Here is a 17985-nt window from a genome sequence, read left to right as displayed (position 1 = left end):
TTTCTACTGTCACTGAAGTCTTCAAATGATAAAATAACTTAAAAGCACCCAGTATTTATTTTGAAATTATGTAACTTGGTCATCTGGTGTTAGATTACTTCAGCAGTTCAGCGAGGGAGTTAAACACAGCTACTTTATTCATGACTGAGCCTTATTGCAGCTGATTTTTAGGGGTTTTGAATCTGCTCCAGTTCCGAGCAGAAGTCAGTGGGAATTAGGGCTGTGGCAACAGAAGCAAATTTGAAACCTTAATGACCAAATAAGGCCTTTTCTTCTCTGATACCCTACTGAATTACTGTGGCAATACAGAGGAGTTTCAATAAGCAGATTGTATAATAGACTTTCAAGAACTTTGCTGTGTGTATCTGGCTATGAACTTCTAGATTTGAGCTCTTTTGTATGGAAAGTTAGCATCTAGTTTCTACACCTAAGCATTAGAACTGTATGTTTAGACATTAAATACCATATTTTCATTATAGGGGACTTGTCAAAGAATTTCTACCTTTGAGAACCAAGTAACCAGCACAAGTAGCCAACCTGCTGTTAAATCAAAGCACTGAACGTGGCTTTCTGATCCTTTCCTGTCCTCTTTTACTTGCTTTCCCTTCTGAGTTGTTTGAACTTATTGTAGAAGTAGTTCCTTTTAATCTGTCCTTTAAAAATGTTTTCAGTTTTACTTTTTCATAGTTTGTTTTTCAAATATGTTGATAGTCAGCTGAAGAGCTGATTATCACTTTTTGAATCAGTTGAAAGACTTGGCAAAAAAATCAAGATGCAAAGGAGCCTCGGAAGTTGCATTTTTTAATTGACTGTGTATTCACAGTTTTGTCATCTTTGTTTTCTTTTTCAGTTCCCAATTTGAGCTGAAAAACTAACCACTGTATATTTATGTTAAATGTATCAGAAGATTGTGTTTGGAAACAAGAAAATTAAGAGAACTGTGTAACAGCATCACTATTACAGACACCTCTTGTATTTATTTGAACCTAGCAGTCAGCTACTGCTTAATGCCTCCATTTCCTGATGCTGAAGGTCTGATGTTATCTTCCAAATGACTTAAGCAATCAACAGTGCAAATAAGTGAGGAGAGCAGAAAAGATTAGTAAGTGGAACTTTTAGAGAAATAACTCATGTATGTAGCTTTCAACTCACCCTTAGAGTGAGTTGATAAAATGGCAAATATCCATCATTAACACTGTCACCACCCTTGCCTCTGCTAACTTTTGAGTTGCTCTTAGTTCCATTTTTTAGATTGAGGAAATGGGAGGGTGAATTTGGGAAGTGAAGTTGAGAAGAAGCTTACACTGCTTATAAAGGAAAGTGAGGTATGTTGGGCTGTTCTAGCCACAGATGTTTATTCCAAAATATATAGAGGCTAAATTTAGAAATTATCTGTTTCTGTAGCCATTCACCGTTGTTCCTGCCAGGCAGTTTGTATCTGTAGACGGATGCCATTTTTATCAGGAAATTAAAGGAAGCCACCTGTCTTCACCGTGTCCCTGTTTTCTCTTGACACTACCTTTCCTTAATTCTGGCAACCACAAGAAAGTACCATATCTTCCTACAAAGATATTTACGTAGCAATCACATTATCACTCTGTCTTACATAGAAATACTTAAATTAACCTCATATTAATTAACATCAGTCAAATACTTCTGTCAGTATAGACTCAACAGGAAAGAATTCAACACAGATTAACCTTTTGAATTTGCTTTTCAGGCAAGTTTTGCAGTCTCTGCCAAGTTCCATAGCTTCAGTGCTACACTGCTTGCAGGCTACCTGTGTAAGTACTTTCACATGATACAGTCATGCCTTACTGGACATGTAGGCATGCCCTATTAGACTGCGTAGCACCAAGCAGAATGGGTTTCTCTCTTGGTCACAGTCTTTTACTATAACTTTGAGATACTTAATATAGGTGGCATATTTTGCAATTTTTTGTGTCCAAAATTTTATGAAAGAAAGTCCAAGTTCCAATGGCATAAAACTAGATGAAGACTGAAATAAGTTTTGAATGTATCAGCAGAGTAATATCGCTAACACTACTGATTAGAAACAACAGGTTGGAATTAAGTTTTGAGGTATGTGTATAGAACCGGTGGCTGCTGCAAAATAAGTAAGCTATTAACTATAAATCTGTGGCACTCATTGAATTTCTTGCCACTAGCGATGTACTTTCAAAAGAGATCTGGATATACTATTTTTTGCCTTGGAATAGTAAAAATACTTGTGTTCAGAAAGGAGGCACTAAATGGACAGTATTGAAAATCTAACAACTATAAGCTTAATAGCTGCTGAAGAAACATGGCTAATAGTCTAACTGTCTAGGATGGCTGTATGAATTTGGGAAATCTCTAGATGACTTCTACACTTAATCCTGTTTTCTGAACTGAGTGCTGTGGGATAACTGAAGAATTTTTTAGAATACCCTCAAGCGCTGTTGAGGCTTTCAGACGGAACATTTTCAGTTACAATAAACTAGAAATACCCAGGTGTCATGATAAAGCGTAAGATGCAAAAGCTATCATGTACTGTGAGTTTATGAGTGACAAGTTGCTGCTGCAAAGGAAAGTGGTTGCAGCTTAATGGTTTTAGAACTGGGCTTTTTTTTAGGCATGGTAATAATGCACTCATTTTCATGGCCTTTCTTGAATTCATGAGTTACTTGAGTCCAAAAGTTAATGAGATTAATCACAACAACATTTGCTTTAAAAATATTTTCTAAAAGAAGGGCTGAATTGCCCTCAAGAGTTGTCATTCCTCTTAGGCATCTGTTTTATGATAGGGGATTTTACCCCATCTAAGTCACAGAACTTCTTCCCTTATTACAGAGTCCCTATACAGGTGGTGAGAATGGACACCTAACTTTCACCTGGTTAGACAGATTCATCAGGACAGATGGACCCTACCGACCCATAGTAGTTAAAGTAATATTTTTTTTGCAGTAAGAAATTCTAAGTAGTAGCCACTGTAGATATTTCAGTGTCCTCTCGAAAAAGGGAGAGACACAATTTTTTAGGGTAAGATTTTACGGTGTATTCAAATATAGGTGTTTTGAATATATCTACAGGAAATAAACAGTGGGAAATGTAAACCTTTACATTAGGCATAATGTGTATAATATAGATGGGGAGGAGTCCAGTTTTCCATTCTCTATAAATTTCATCCAATTTAAAGGCTACTCTGTATCCTGTTAGTTAAAACATTTCCCGAGGGACCTTTTCCAAAGGGAATGGACCAGATTATTGGAGAAATTTATACTTTGACTTCTACCCACTTCTGATCCCAATCTAATAGTATATTTTCATTTGTTGGCCTGCCACCACTTAAGGGCTTCCATATAGATGGGAGGAACAATGACCACTATCTCTTCTATTTGTTTCACTGAGTAACACAAAACCAAACATACAGAGTTCAGTTTTGGTCTTACCAAATGCATAGCAAAACTGCCATGGATTTTAGTGGCATTAAAATTTCACCACTGGTATGTTTATGGCCACTTGGAACTTTCTTTTCTTTGCACTTCTGCCCTGCTGTATTTTTTTGAGAACAAGAGGAAGTGGTTACCCTTTTGTTTAAGCTAATAAATCTGAATAGGCTTTTGTTGTAACTAGAGTAAAGCATTGCTTGAGATTGCTGCTGTAATATGTAATAATACAGTCTAAGAAAGCACCAACCTACAGTTATTTACTGTACCACGTTTTGCACATGTGGCAGGAGTCTAGAGGCAACAGACAGTTGTTCTGACAGGTGATTTGACAACAAAGTATTAAAACTGTCATTCCAGCCTTACCAGACCACAGGACTAATGGAGCAGATACTGTTTGCTTTGCTATTAATTCACAAAAACTGTCAACACTGTTGTAAACTCTGCTGATATTTGAGGGGCCATTGTCAACTTCAGTCATGCTTATGTCAGAGTATTTTATTTACCATTATAAGCTGACTGGTGGTGGCTTTCCTGGAGGAGTTGAAAGAGCTGTAAATCCGACTCCCATGCCATTAGCACCACCAGTGTGATGTACACTCCTTATTGCGTGATGGGACACTGTCTTGTGGCCGTATGAAGCATACCAATACGTGAAGCCTGTGTATCCAGTATTATGATTGTAAACTAAAATGACTGATTGAGACTTTGGGGTTGAAGTGTGTGGGGAAAGGTGAGGGGAAAAGGAAAATAAACCCCAGTTGTTAAGTTGTTTAGGCATTTCATAATGTTTCCGTTATGAACAAGAAGAGGTAACGAATTATTTATACAAAATGAAGCCTCATGTTTGGAAGCTATGCTCTGCAGGCAGAGCTCTGTTGACTTAATCAGATGAAATTCCTGCAGAAAGCCTTCTCGTCTGCCAGTGAAGTAAGTCTAATAGCCTTTCAGGCTAAAACAAACTTTTGAGGATTTGTAACATCAACGCTATGGTTCTGCAGAGACAACAACATGTCCATAAATTGAAACTAGTCATCTGACAGTCCCCATTTGTCTGACCTACTTTCTACTTGCACTCTGTAAGCAACCACAAGAAGAAAATTTGGGGATGACAGAAGAAGAGGCGATCAGAGGAGCAGACAAGAAAGACAGAATGTTAAGTAGCTTACATGTGCTTTGTATCTCATAATTTATAACCAAAAGAAAATGAGAGAGGTGGGATGATGAAAGAATACTGGTGTCTGGATAAACATAAGCCCAGAAGAGTGATTCCTTTCTCTTGGCTTTCACCAGTGACTGATGCAGAGGTGGCTATCTCTGAAGAGTTATTGTAAGGATCTCACTGCTTTTTATCTTCCTAAAATGGATGAAAAAATAGTCTGTGTTCTGAGAAAAACTTCTTTCTCAGGTGTTCACGTTGCCCTTGCCAAATGTTGCTGTCCTCAAAACCAGAGTGGCAGAATGTGTGTCAGCATGCCAGTCACCCCAGTCAACAGACTGGCTCACAAGGCTGTTTTTGTTTGTCTACCAGATGGTGAGTGGCTAAAGCATACTTTGCCACACTGCTCTACGCACCTAAACATTGCCTTTTTGGCCTCACTGCTTGTGTAGCTGCAGCTGGAGCTTATTGTAGTGTAAACTACCCAGTCATGTTCTACAGCTTGCAGCCATAACAAAATCTTACTAGGTGTTGGTTTGGAACATTTGGGATATAAAATGTGCTGATCAGTATGTTCTTGAAATCACTGCTGTTTCTGACAAAGGCAGGATATCTGTTTTACTCAGAAGCTGAAAGCTAAAAGAAAGTGCTGGACTCTTTCTATTGAATTGAAAATGTAAGCCACTTTTTTCTTAGTAATTACACTTTTTTTTCTGTGCTTTGCAATTACTTATGACAAATATCCATGGATAGTTGTTAACCTGCTACAAAAACTACTAAAAGTCTTACTGAGGCTAGGAAATTTAATACTAAAACAGCCCAGTTTGTAGCACTACCAACACAATGCACATCCTGATCTGCCCTGGCTTTTGACATTCAGGAGAATAATTAACTTGTAAACTTGTATGGTTTTCCTCATGAATGAGTCCTGCAAGAAATACATATGTAAGTACAGCTTCAACGTGTAGACAAGGCAACTACGCAAATGTTCAAAAGTGCCATTGTGTTCTCAAAAATATTTACAGATCAGGTAAATAAAGTAATGAAAAACATAGATTCCAACAGGCCTATGCCCAAAGGGAGCTCTAGAAGTCAGTGAGAGCTGCATGCTTGGATCTGGTGTGGTACATAGCACTCAGTTATGAAATAACTGGGCAATAAGGCACAGTGACCACGTGAACACAGTAATTGTAACACTCGGCAGTGCTTATGTGATGACTGACCTCTTGCCAGAGCTAACCCCAAGAGCTCTGCCATTCGGCCCAGGAGCAGAAGTTTTAGAGCAGAAAGCAGGAATAGCTCATGTTCTCTCTGGATTTCCAAAGGAGAAAAGGTGTTTGCATACTGTGAGGACTAGAGTGTCACTCAGCTTCCCTATCTCCCTGAGGTCTGCTGTGCTTTGCCCTATCTCTGCCATCCTTTCCTCTTCCTTCCTCACTTACCCAATGGACACAGTAACTTTGCTGGTGAACAGGGAGACATTCTGGTTCTCAGCAGTTTTTTCTGTAGTAATATCAAACCTGTCTTAATGTAAGTACAATTTTAATGGACAGTATTTTTCTTTAAAGCATTCTCTTGCTTTCCTATTTGCACTGCTATTGCATCTTAGCTACATGAGGGATGATAATCACAGCTTTGCTGGCTTTCTCAGCTTTGCTGGTGGAGTAGGTGTTAATATGGCAGTTTTCATGAGCAACTTACATGAAGTATTTAAAAATATAAACTTGAGTCTAGGCCACAGAAAGCCTAAAGAGGGAAAAAACAGCAGTAGGGCAGGGAAAACTGGAAGAGATGAAGATTTCCACCTTCTAGAACATCTAAAAGCTGAGATAACCTGAGATTATTAGCATATAACATTTTTATAGGGCCTTCCTTTAACTAATTGTTGCTTTTATTCTAGCCTAGAGCTGACACACTGTAAACAGGACTCATGGTTTAATTAATAGTGTCAAAGAGACCAAATACCCAACTTTTGTCAGAAACAACTGGAAAAAAAACGATGGAAAAAAAAAAGTCCCCTCCCATACTAAAAGCATAGGGTCAGTCACAGGCAACCTCTGTGGTGGTAATGGGAAGGTTTTATAGGCAGGAGTGGAAGTAGTGGGAGCCAGGCTATAAAATTTCTGAGCATTGGTCTTTCCATTAACTGCTTATATGTGAAAAATAATTGGCAAAATCCCAAGAGGAGAGCTTATAGCCTCTTTTCACTTATCCTTTTTCTCCTTGCTTATGTAGGATCAAGTGAGGAAGATCTATTCTGCCCTGCTTTTCCCTTGGTGAGAGAAAAGCAATCAAGACTATCTAACTAAAGAAAAAGTCTTTTGTTATTCTTTTTATTCCAGGCTTGTGGATTAGTCTAACTCAAACCACAAAAGAAAGCAAAGATATACTGCCTGATATAAAATGACCAACATAGACTTCTATACATGTCATATCTGTGTGTTTATTTCTCTGTGTTTGATGATTCGTACAATGCTACTCTACAGCACAGAGATTTCGGACAATACCCCAACTGTGTTAAGCAAGTTCACAGGAGCTTGCCAGCTAAACCTACTGAAATCTCATGCTAATCAACAGAGGTTAGTTGCTGATGTCATTTGCACTGTTCCTTAGCAAAGGTACTGAAGGTCATCATTTTGTGCAAACCTTAGTGTTGGCAGACAGTCAAAATAATACTAGGAGCTGCTTTGGCAAACTAAGTTGGGCTTCCAAAAATGCCTTTTCATAAGGTCCATCCAATGTGTATGGACTCTGTCATCAATGGGACATTCAGGATGAGCATTTTGATAAGGGTCTTAAAGAAAACTGTCTTCAATAGACTTTTTTTTCAAAGTGTATCTTGGGTTAACAGGGAACCCAGCTGTTTATACCGGTGTCCAGCAACTGCTGCCAAGGTTTTATTGGTCTAATTTAAGAAAAAAGGAGCATTAGGTCAAACACTTGTGTTACAGCACTGTAGAAAAAATATTTATGAAGGCTTTATGAAGAAGGTTTAATTAATTATTTCTTTTTTAAAAAAATAGAATTTAAAATAAATACTGTAAGAAAATATTGTATATAATTAAAAAAAGATATGACTTCACAGCGGTAGGATAATATCTAGGCGTGTGATAAGGTTTAACTTCAGAATCTTGTACTTTATGATGATCTTGATTCAGAAACTGTTTCTCAGCCATAGGGAATACTTGCTGACTGTGGTACCACCTAATGACATATGCTGTCCCTTCAAACTTCAGCAGCTGGTGCAGTCTTGTACACCTTAACAGTGAGTGTGTGGCTAAATCTGCATCAGTTGAAATGATTTGCCGTATAAATTATTTCATACATAAGCATTCTTTCACCATATAAATTCTGTACTGGCTTTTCTGTCAGTAAATTAAGCCATATGATGATTTAGCCACATCCCTGTTAGTAGATCCTAAAGCAGGCTTTGAGCGCAGATATTTTACCACTTCCAAACTTGCAGTGTTGTGGTTAAACTGTCTTGCTTGCAATGTTGGTGGCTGGGGAAGGAGCCCAAAGGAAGCCTGTCAGTAAACAAACTTTATTCTAGAAACTTTATCACAAATGTCAATGTATAAAAGAAAATGTGACATTAAAATACATGTCTTAATTGACAAGGGTTAATTAAAACTTTTTGTAGTTCAAACGGTATCAAATTTTGAGGAAGAGCAACAAGCAGTAGCTCTGTTTAGCTGTAATTTCCAACTATTTAGTGCCTATTTCTGAGACAGAAGGAGTACCATGGTGATGCACAGACTGACTTTGGTGCATGAATGGCACGTACAGGTACCTGTGCTATGCAGAAGTATCTCCTTGGATCATGATGGTCTCTACTGGTCTCTTCTGAATGTGCGTTGATGGAAGTTCCATGTGCTCAGGAGAAAGATGGACCGGTTGGGCAGAGGACTAATGTGAGATGTAACAGACCTGCTGCAGTTTTCCTTCTTTAATTCTGAGTTGGTCATTTAGTCACTGAACCTTCACTGACTGCTGTCAGTGTGAATTATATCACTGACTGACACAGAGAGGGAAGTCTCCTGTGTTTCTGCCTGTGTGAACTGGACTACTGAGAAACCTAACACTGCTCTGATCACTCACCCATTTCTATGAAGCCATGTTGTTACCCACTTAGATACATTTCAATAAGTGTGTGTGGTTCTCCTAGGCTGTCTAAAACTCCTATCATCGACTTTTGCAATTTATAATATGATGTCTTAACTCTCTTAAGAAGTGCTTAGCAGTTGTCTTGCAAGAAGGGCAGATGGGATAAATGTTGATGGCAGCGTGGTCACCCTGCCTGTGTGCTTGGTACATGTGTATACTTTGACCTATTTTAAGGGGAATATAGGTTTGAGTCTCCTTTCCTCAATCTTCCCTATATCTGTCTCATGTATAGGAAACTGAATTTGAAAGTTAAACCAAAGCACAATTTTGAGCTCAAAATATTTTGTAGGTGACTGGGATCATAAAAGTATCATAACTGTATTGTATTTTGCTTCTTGTTCCTATAGCAACATCCAACCAAGAAACTCAAGGCTCTTTACAAGTATTCCTGAATTAAGCTGATGAGGTAAGTGATGGTGATTGTTCTTGTTTACAGATAAGGAAATGCAGAGGTTAAACTAGTTGATCAAGGTCACACAACAAATCTGTATCCAAGCCAAGAATAAAAGCTGACTGTGGTCTGTACCTCAGTCACCAGGCTGTTCGAAGGGCTGCGCAGGGCTGAGGGGAAAGCCTCGTACAAAGTCTACAGATTTGTGCATTCAAAATATACATTCCAGCTCAGATTGCCTCACTGAAGTGACCTTATATTTTCATCTCTTTGTCCATCTAAACTTTGCCTTTGTGAAAATATCATTATATCTAGTCAAAACAGGAGCAACATGATTTTGACAAGAGTTTTGCAAATTTCTGATGAAGCAAAACTGAAGCCTATGCTAAAAAAGTTTAAAAATCTCTGCATGTGTGATTGCTAATCCTTCAATGGCAATTGGATAAACAGGTCCAGTATATACTTCTTTTGTTTCAGTGACTACATAAACCAAAAAAACCAAACATGTTTATACTAAGAACAACTATGAATTTTCTCTGGTGTTGCCACAGAGATATTGTATTATATAATGAAAAAATAGAGTTTGTTGATAGACAACAACAAATCTCTTGGGTTTCTTTTTAAGTCACAGGAAGGGAAAAACTGTAAACTCTTAAACATTTTTGATATCCAGCCTCTGCTCCTCCTCTGTACCTAGTGCTTGCCAGTGCCAGAATATTGTGAACAGAGACAGTAGAGGAGAACAGCCACACCTTTTTAATTCCATCATCCCACTGGATGCTGTTTGTAGGATATAAGAGTGGAAAATAGCAAGTGTACTCTTAGAAATGTTCTTTTTCTAGTCTGGGCTAAATAGTGTAAAATGCTTTCTTGCTTCCTTATCTCTTAGGCATATACATGCCTCACCTAAGTCATGCTTCTTTTCTTCTAGATATGATTCCTTACAGTTATTCAGTGGATTTTGGGCTTCTTGTTAGCTATATCCTTGTGGTCTGGAATGTTGTGACTGAGAATTTTACACTGTTTGGAGGAATGGTTTGCTGCTGTTTTTTCAAGATTGCTTGCTACTATGGCTGTGTTAGGGTTTTGCTGAAGAACAAGTCAGCTTGGGTGAATGGCAGTAATTTAGTTGGGAAAAGTCTTGTGCGAGTCGAGGGTCATGTTCAGCAACATTTGCAAGTCTGACTAAAAAGTTCACAGAAGGACTAAGCAGAAAGGAGGCCTATTGGACTGGCTTTATTGCTTTGAAGGGGGAAAAGCAGGGGTGGGTTAAGGACAGGAATGGAGAGGATCACAGCTGCTCCCCTAAAAGCTAAAGTGGTTCTGGAAGCATATAACCATATATATATGCCAGTTTGAATGAATGTCCAATATTTTTCTCAGCTTCTCAGAAATCCCACATACATGAGCATTAAAATCAGTGAAACCCAGAAAGGATAAAGTGTAAGTGTCACATAAGGTCTGCTATTAATCTGCATTTCGATCACTGTGTTGAGTGACAGCTGCACCTCAGCTGTTGCTGTGCCCTTTGAGCTGGGCGGTCAGAGATGGGGATGACTCAGCATACAGTACTACTACTCAATTTTTTCAATTTACTTCTCAAACTTTTTGCTAACCTTGTCTTGTAATTTCAGTATCAGTCAGACTTGCTTGAGAATTTGTATGTAGGCAAATGACTCAGTATTACCAGTCTTTACCTTGCGTTACAAAGGATCACCTTGTACAGTGTTTCTGTTAGGTACTGGGCCAGAGTTTTCAGCTGATTTAGAGTAGCTGTAGATGCAGGTGTGCTTTTATTTTACAGCTCAGAGAAAATGAAATGGGAGAAATGTAGCAGTAAAACCTAGATGAAAATTTGACTCTCTGCTTGACAATCTCAGGCTCAGGCCATTAGTTCTTCCTTTAAAAAACTATATCCACATTAATGTCACAGGGATCTTTAACGTTGTGGCAATAGATGTTTGAGTGGGAATACTTTAAAGAAATTAAATTACTGGCTTTGCATTAGAAAGATCAACTGATCTTTTAGTGCACTAAGATTTTTGAGAGAAGGTGGCTTCTTCTGTATATATCTAATTTTGCTCTGCTTTCAGTTTGGAGATGAAGCAGCTCACTGTAATGATATCTGTAGGGAAGTCATTTGCCTGCTGCTCTGCTGCTTTTGAAGGAAGAAAATTCTGCTTGCCACTGTGTCAGCCCATTGCAGCTTGATGGGAGATGGGTAGTGTAGGAAGTGCTGAGTGGAGGCACTTGATTCTGATGAAAACACTGGGTCCATGATCCATGGTCCATGGCTTCACTCCCTGGGAAATGCAAGTGCCCAGTGTTTCTCAGACTAATCTGAAATTTCTCCCAGCACTGAGCAAGGCGAAAAGACACCAAACAAACTCTTTGTTGCATTTGGAAAAAGATGAATAAATGTCACAGTCAGGACTCAAATAGTTAACTACATGTTACAGCTATACATTTTCAGAATGTATTTGCAGCTGGGGTCCTGATGTCTGGTCTTTGAGGCATTTTCCTAAATGTCGGTTAAGTTGCCACCCCAGCTCAGCTGTACTTTGGCTGAAGCATCCTCTCCTGAACTCTTGTAGTCACAGGAGATCCTAGTCAGGTAAGTGTACCCCTGTTATTCTTCTACAGCCTTGATGATCAACCAAAGTACAATATTAAACTTACCTTGCTACTTGAAAAATACAGCCTATCACTATATAACTTTCTGATAGTTGAAAGTGCTTTTCTGAAATGCATCCCTGAAGCTAAGGAGGTCTTAAACAAGTATAGAAGCCAGCTTATTGGTAAATTAGGTCCTCTCTTGTTGATCATATTTATCTTGTTGATCAGATTTACCTTGTTCTGGAATGATTATGAGATGAACTCTGAATTGTCATAGCAGCTTTAGTACAAATCTGTGAAACTTTATTAGGAATAATAAGGAATACCAGCTTATCTCAAATTTATATGGAGACTAAACCTGGTAAGTAAGAAGATGAACATGAGAAAAAAGGTGTTTATGGAATATAGAACAGCTGACCATCATATATGTTGTTACTTTTCCTCTTGTGGAAGAGCAGAGAATACAGTGGACTAACAGAGCTATTATAAAAGCTGAATGCACCAGATTCTCATCTTTCATGCGTGGTAACACCTCCACACATGGTCTGATTTAAATGAATCTAATAGACATGTCTGAAGCAAAATACTGCTCAGACAAACATGTGGCCTTTAGAGAGAAACTAATGGAAGAAATTCTACACTCAGGCTGTCACTCACTCAGTTGTTGACACAACTGTTTGGGGATTGTGAACTGGATCAAGGGAACCAGATAAGGTTAAAAATAATGCAAACAAACAGGGATCAGGAGAGGGTACCAGCTTACTTCTGTGGAAGGGGGGAGGTTTTGCATTTCTTCTCTGAGCTCAGCTGTGCTTTGCACTGGCTCTCTCCCCATCCTGGACAACAGCTTCAATATTTGTGAAACCCTTCTGTGAGCAGATTTGGCTCACTAGGTAGAGCAGCAGAAAACTCTCCCACCCTGTTTTTTACTGTGCCGATTTAGCAGATGAAATTAGCTTAAATGAGGGTCTCTTGAGTACCAGAGCTAGTAGGAGATATAAAGCAGAAGCATGACGTCCTCACAGTTTCAGGGAGCTATTAGTTTAGCTTAGTGTACCTCTGGAAACCCTGTGCAAATAATTGTGTCATTGCGAAGCAAAACAAGTGACTGACAGGGCAGAGAAGAATTCCATTACCAAAATCCCCTGTATCATGAAATTGAAGTGTCAGCATGAGACAGAAGGGCAACTCTTATCTTTCTGTATCAGTATATAGAAATAGGGAGATAAAGGGTTTGGAGAAGGCTTAATGCTGAGAGCCTGAAGTGCCGTATTTAGAACTAGCTGTAGGCCTTTGAAAGAAATGCAGACCTGAGTGTGAAATAACAAATGGATATTGTAAAGGAAATGGAGATTTTTCCCCTTTAGAAACAAAGATAATTAGTGGAAAGATAAAATTTAGATTTGCTTATAGAATGATTCTCTATCTTATCATTACCTGGAAAATAGTTCTTATTTCTATTGCAAATTCCGGATAATGTCACAGACTGGTAACCAGACAGCCCTTGCTGGATTTCCTCTACATGCATTCTGCATATTGATCTCTTCCTTCTAGATCTGCTCTTTGCTCCCTAGAGACCATCACCAATGGACCAACTGTAAAAAATTCATACTTCTGCAAGCTTAATTTTATTTCACATTACAGTGATGGCTGTTTAATTAGGAGAAACAGACCAACCACAGTACACTGAACTGAATTAGAAGTGTGTAAATGTAACTAGGATTTTTCAGATCGAAACACACAGATCATTGTCAGTAAGATGAATGTCATCTTACTGGTGTAAACTGCGTAGACACCAGTTTAAACTAATAACTAAAATGTAGTGCCTAGCCTATGTCTGCTTAATGCTACTCGAAGTTAACAGGTAGATTTAATCTGGTTCTCAAGGACAGAGGCTAAATAAGCTTACTACCACTTTTGATGTTACCACAGGCCACTTATGACCGGTATTTGTATTAGTGATTTCATGAGGAAGATAAAGACTGGGTATGTCTACAGGAGACATTAAACTTGTTCCGTGAATAGAGGATGTAATTCCTTACTTAGCTATATTTACTGTAATATTAATTTCAGTTTATTTGCTATGCACATTAAAGACAAATGCTGAAATGTGATCACAGTTTGCATGAAAATCCATTGATACACAGAAGTTCACCATGAAGACATCATTTGACGAGGCAGGGATGTTAATGGAAACACAGCTTTATGGGAGTGCCCTGCCTTCCTGGTGGTGCTAAAAACCCTGTCAGAGTGAAATTATTACTCCTGGTGCAGATCAGCTCTTTTGATCTGCTACTCAGTGAAACCCCATAAAGACTTTCATTGGCACAACAGGAGAGGGGCAAGGGGGAACATCTGTGTTTGCTTGGTTGTGCCACTGAAGGTCTTTTGTCATTAGCTTACAGCCAGAGAACTAGAAGTGTAACTTCTTTATCCACCATCAGCTTTCGTCTAGATTGGGAACCAGTTGTTCCAGTACTTGTACTGCTGTTCACTCTTTTTTTTTTCAATTGTGCTATGGTATCTATAAGTGGCTGACTGTAAACTGATCAGTGAAATGATTCAGGTTGAAAAGCTTGGAAAGCCGTTCTCATTCTATATTTTAAGTTCTGGCAGTTCAATTGATATTGTGTTAAACAACAGTCCTATGTAGGTAGTTGCACAGCACAAATAAGAAAAAACAGTTGTCCAAGGATAAAGGACACTGGAAAACTTTTGATTTGCTTGTGGTTGAAAATGTGAATAGAACTACCCTTTAAATGTAAGGTGCAGTTTAAAACCAACTTAGTTTATCAAAATGGTATGGTTTTGTAGGAAGGGCAATCTTGCATTTTACATCTATGTCTGTGAGGCAGGTTTTAATCACTCACTGATATTCATGTACCAATTTGCGTATGTGGGTTTGAAACTAGCACTGTAGTCACACTGTTCAAATTCTTTTCTCCTTGCTTAGTTAAAAGCATTGATTATTTTGCTCCTAATTGCTCTCTTATAGTCCTGAAGAGAATTCTGCTTTATGCTTACCTTGTTGATCAGTTTCTCTGTTTTGAGTTGATAGGAGTCTGATAGGGTGCACAGTGCTTATTAATCTGATACAGGAAGAAGCAGTTGTGGTGATGTGATTTTAATAGTTACCTCATATCTTCATAGAAGGTATGAACTCAGTGTGACACATCCTTGGAAAGGTTCCCAGTGAAAACTGTCCTGGAGAGAGCATATCAAGCAAACAAAATTACTCAGGGCAAGGTTGTCAGTTACTGCAAACTGAGAAGAGGCAGCTTGGAGAAACAAACTGGACTTTGCTGTAGGAAGGAAATCATGCCAGTGCATTCTGTGGGAGACTGAGCACATGATGAGGGTGAGGACACCGTCAGAGATGCCCTCCTTAGTGAACACTTGGGTGGGTAACTGAGGACAGAAGAATTAAAAAAGTCATGATTAATACTTGGTGTCTGTGACGTGTCTTGCAGCAACAGAACATTCAAATCCTTTACAGTGCTGTAATTTTTAGTATTAGGTCCCTTCAGTCTTTTACATCGGGTAGATCACAGAGTCCACATCTCCTTGCAATATCAAGACATCTTCTTTACCTCAGTTTTTTCCCATCTAGTCTAATTTTAAAACTCCTGGTTAACATGACAGCTGGTACCAACAGCATGCCAATTACTGAACTTCCTGTAATGTGAGAGGAGCAAAGCACACCATTTTTTGAGAGGATTTAAAACTTCCATGTGCTGAGTATGGATGAGTGTAGCCTCCCAGTTTTCAGTCTTAATAATTACTCCAATCTTGCGCTTTTGTATAAGAATTTAAATACAAATCTGTAGGGCATCTGAAGAAATAGCCTAGATGAATACTTTCTCACAAAGAAGGTAAAAATGCATCCTCAAATTGAAAGCTATGGTATTTTTCTTAAAACTCACCATTGTTTATTGGGCACTGAAGAGGCTTTTCTGCTAAATGATAGTATACCGGGTTAACTTTAGCAAGGAACAAGAGTGAGTCTGAAGTAATACTGATATTACATTCTCATAGCTTGAGCACATGGGTTGCGTTTTTGCAAGGGTAGCACCACTGCACCAAACCCCCCAGCACTGTAAACATTGTGCTGCAAAGCACTCCGAACTCCTTGACAACAAAGCTGAAGGGTTTTCCCATAAGCTTCTTTTTCCCAAAGAACAAGACAAATAATTTCAAGTTTATGGGTTCTCCCACACTACCTCATGCTATAATTTCATTGATTGCTATGCTTGTATTATATTTTTATTTTACTGAAGCTATGTAAATCCTGGTTAGGAAAACTTTGCTAAAGATTTCACTGCATAATCTGTAACTCATTATCAACTCCAATCGGGAGGTCTGGAGACACACTATCTGCAACGCTGCTGATGCTTTTGAGAAAGCACGCAGGATCACTCTTGAGGAGAAAAGACAACGCAGAAAGAATCGTGCCTTGCAGAATATACCACCTAAGGAGTCTTTCTGCTGTGCCTTTTGCAACCGGACATGCCTGTCTCGTATTGGCCTTTTTAGCCACCAGCGTGCCTGTAACAATCGTGGGTAGAGCCCTCCCCAAATCTTCGTTCACGAAGCCCAGCCATGATGATGTCAGACATTATTACATTTGACTGAAAAGTTTGGTGGCTGTTTTCATTTTTCTAGGTGCTAAGGTAGACTGTGACAATCCTGTGTATGGGATGTTGGCTTATAGGCTGGTATCATGATGTTAGGGCAGTGGAAAGATGAGATAGCATGGCTGTAATTTTGTCTAACTATTAAAATTCTAAGTTTTTAAAAAGGGAATGTTAATTTGAAATGTTCTGTCTTCTGAAGAAATGTGATTTTTTTTTAAAGCAGCATATTGTAAAATAGTAATATATTGCACTGCTTTTGTGGTTTGTTTGCTTTGGTGGAGGGATGGGAGGTTCACAAGAAAGAAGTTTTACTCAGAAGTACTTGGGATTTATGTTTAGTTAACATTTGCAAGGGTTTTGTTTTGCATTGATCAAGTACAAGTGCATGTTGACAATACATCATTATTTTTGCAGCTGCTCTCCTATGTGTTAACAATATGTCTTTGACCATCATATCACTTGATTATTATTAACCCAAATGTAATATCTAATGGATTTGGAAAATTGCAGTTCTTGGAGATATTTAATTATGGAACCCTTTCAGGTATTTAGCTGTTGGACTGTATATTTGACATTGAAAAGTCAACAATAACCACCACAGGGCTGTATTAAAATAATCAAAATCTTCTCTTTAGACATATTGAGTCACATAAACAAACATATTATGTATCTTGCAAAATATGTCATCGATGTTTATTTTTAACGTGGTTCTTCACTATTGAAAACACTTAACATATTGTCTGTTGTGCATAAACATTTGTGCAATTAGTTCTGCAAACAAGCACAAGCAATGTTCTTAACAAGGACTAGTCAATTATTTCCACACCATTCCATGGAGGCCTAACTGAATTAACCTCACATACTAAAACAGTGTGTTTTTACCTAATACAAAAGATCCTCTATGTATTTGAAAGATCAGCTCATACAAATTTGGCAGCCTGAACTGGAACCCACACGTTGTCATGCCAGTGAGCCAGCACTCTTCTGGAGTTTTGCTGAAGGCATCCGTAGTTGATTGTTTTCCCTGTGAAAATCTTCACTGAATTTAGTATCCTTAGGTAAAGGACACGTGAGTGACAGTGGTCTCACCATTAGTCTTTCTCACTGTCTCTGCCCATGTATTTGGTTCTTATAAGGAGTCAGAAAACAGGAGATAAGGCACAAGCTTCTGCAGGTTTGCTGAAACTTGATAATCACAGGTGTGCCCATTTGTATCAATAAACACAAAGTAATTGACTAATTTTAGAAAGCAGTAGATCATGTTGTTTTACTAAAGGCTAAGATGTATTGGTTTTGTGTTGTAGCTGATAAACTCTGAAATTGATTGATTAATTAATCTTTTCTTAGTTATACTGGATTGGTTATCACAAGATCACAATTTAAAAGAAAACCCACTGTCTGCAAAGGAGCCAAATAACTCCCATCTCGCCAGAGCCTCACCAAACTCATCATCAGAGACAATCTTCCCACAAACTCTCTGTGTCAGTAGTGGAACCAAACTGGTCAGACCAACAAATGCAAAACTAATACACAGATTTCTTCAACAACCACAGTAAACACTCCATTCATTGAGTAGAAGCATCACTTGTC

At 38.5% G+C, this 17985-nt stretch overlaps 1 protein-coding gene and 1 long non-coding RNA gene across 4 annotated transcripts in view; one reads left to right on the top strand and one right to left on the bottom strand.

Annotated features, from left to right (window-relative positions):
• The window catches only part of LOC127469931 (uncharacterized), a 28262-nt gene extending 19791 nt beyond the window's left edge, over positions 1–8471 (bottom strand). Inside the window, exon 1 of the long non-coding RNA XR_007904129.1 lies at positions 8381–8471. This is a non-coding gene — a long non-coding RNA (uncharacterized LOC127469931). The remainder of the gene's footprint in view (positions 1–8380) is intronic.
• EEA1 (early endosome antigen 1) overlaps positions 1721–17985 on the top strand; it is a 173210-nt gene continuing 156945 nt past the window's right edge. For all 3 annotated transcript variants that reach the window (XM_051784830.1, XM_051784828.1, XM_051784829.1), the window contains exons 1-2: positions 1721–1784; positions 9102–9160. The gene's annotated coding sequence lies outside the window, so the exon portion shown is untranslated. The remainder of the gene's footprint in view (positions 1785–9101; positions 9161–17985) is intronic.

The sequence above is a fragment of the Manacus candei genome, unplaced genomic scaffold (assembly GCF_025592945.1).
Source record: "Manacus candei isolate 608988 ecotype Guabito, Panama unplaced genomic scaffold, ASM2559294v1 h1tg000018l, whole genome shotgun sequence".
In the NCBI taxonomy this organism is placed as follows: Eukaryota; Metazoa; Chordata; class Aves; order Passeriformes; family Pipridae; genus Manacus; species Manacus candei.
This window is presented reverse-complemented; position numbering and strand designations above follow the sequence as displayed.